The sequence below is a fragment of the Chrysochloris asiatica genome, unplaced genomic scaffold, assembly GCF_000296735.1.
Source record: "Chrysochloris asiatica unplaced genomic scaffold, ChrAsi1.0 scaffold00061, whole genome shotgun sequence".
In the NCBI taxonomy this organism is placed as follows: domain Eukaryota; kingdom Metazoa; phylum Chordata; class Mammalia; order Afrosoricida; family Chrysochloridae; genus Chrysochloris; species Chrysochloris asiatica.
Window position 1 is genome coordinate 12,392,050 of NW_006408579.1, and position 2,013 is coordinate 12,394,062.

General features: G+C 36.4%; 1 protein-coding gene across 1 annotated transcript in view; it reads right to left on the minus strand.

The window, feature by feature from the left end:
- Positions 1–736, minus strand: part of GRAMD1C (GRAM domain containing 1C) — a 157,744-nt gene extending 157,008 nt beyond the window's left edge. The window contains exon 1 of the mRNA XM_006864173.1: positions 658–736. The gene's annotated coding sequence lies outside the window, so the exon portion shown is untranslated. The remainder of the gene's footprint in view (positions 1–657) is intronic.
- Between the last annotated feature and the right edge of the window lie 1,277 nt (positions 737–2,013).

The window sequence follows — 2,013 nt, forward strand, 5'->3', positions numbered from 1 at the left end:
GGTTCGAAACTACCAGCCGCTCCACGGAAGAAAGATGAGGCTTTCTACTCCCGTAAGGATTTACACCCTCGGAAACCCTGTACAGGGTCGCTATGGGTCGGAACCGACTCGACGGCACTTAACAACAACAATATTAAGCACATATCAAACTAAAAAAAACAAACACTTTTGTAAGAAAAATTAGTAGATTTTTCTGCTCAAAGCCTGCTTTAAAGAAATCTATCTGAAAGATTACATGAATAATGATACAGCACTAGGTATGTATAAAACTGCTCTGGAAGTACATTTGTTAAATAATATCTTCTTCTGGCAAAGTTAACATGTATAACATCAAGTTTAAACTTCTCACCACCAAACCTTATGAAACAAACACCAGGAGAAATTGTGATAAATTATTTATTCTTAGTTCTTTTTCCTCAACTAGTACTTATATTCTTAGACATCGGAAATCACTCCTCCCCAAATGACAACTCAGTTTTAAATTGTCTCATTACAAATGATATGATGCTGAATCTTGAAAAAGATTCTCTGTCTAAAACAGAGGTTAAATTCTCTATCCATACTGTCATCCATCCATTATTCTATTTTGATGAGATAATGAAATGGTTTTTTTTTTTATTTTATTTACTGTTTTTTCCCCAACGTTGTCTTTTTTACCTGCTATTAGTTTCTCTGTGTCAGGGAGATGTGTGAACTGTTTTTTGTATTCCTCATTCCTGTCTTTATAGGTGGAACTTGAAATCTGCAACAACAAAAAAGATTAAATCTCTATTTAATTTTGACCTTCATTACATTAAGTCAATTTAAATATCTTACAAAATAAATTTAAAATGGACTCTAAAATCATAAGCTTCTATGCAATAATTTGTCCTGTCCTTGTATAAGAAACTACATAAACATTTTATTTAAAAAAAGAAAGAAAGAAAGAAAGCAAAGGAGGCTACTTTCTGAATGATCAAACGATGAATATGGCAAATACTCCCTACTAAGCCAAATATATATGGAGTCCTGGTGTGGCAGTACAGGATAATATAGTGGACTGCAAAGTTGGTTTGAACTTTGGGGTTCAAGATTGGGGGTTCACATTCACCAGTCATTCCTTGAAAACCCTATACAGGGTCGCTATGAGTCGGAACGGACTCGATAGAACTTAATAAACAACAAACCAAATATATAACGGGACAAAACTGTCAAAAACAATGATTCAATGCTTCAGAAATTAAACAAAAGCAACAATAAACTGAGAAGTATTTTTACATGAAAAATTAGGAGACTTGGGTTGTATAGTGGGAATCTATGGTACTCTTTTCCAAGCCTGCTCCCATTATTCCATGCCTTCTGTACACTTGTCAGGCAAGTTAAGTCAGTGCATAGTTCTACTAGGGTGGAACTGGTTGCAAAACTTAGCCCCTACATGTATAGAAGAGTCTGAGTGAGTCTGAGTGAAGTGTGGAATACAGAGAATCTATGTTCAGAAGTGAAAAGGACAGCCTAAAGTTACCTGAGTGTGAAGTTGCAGTTCAAATTTGGGTAAGACACAAGCTTAGCAAGATACCTAACAAAGAGATCACGGAGTGAGACAACCATAGATAGACTTCATAAGCTCACTGTTTATTCCTGCCGAACAGAGGCTGCATGCACCTACAGCAGGGACTGGCCATGCTACTATGTACACACTCCTGGCTGGAGACACAAAGTCTAAGAGGAACATGAAAACTGTGGAGAACTGGAAAATGACCCGAACTTGGAATAAATTCCACATTCTACGCACAGATCTACTGAAAGAAAAAAACCTTACTAGCTCTATGTGTTTGAACAAAACTTCCAATCAGTCATTGATTAACACAGGGGTGACGCTAGGAAGCCAGCCTTAAATATAAAGGCAGCAGTAGCAATAATAATTAACTACCCTTAACATATCTCACAAAGATAATGTTCTATATGCCAATCTGATGAGGTGCAACTAGAGTTTTTAAAGCTTGTAAGCAGCCATCTAAGGTTGGTTTCTCCCTG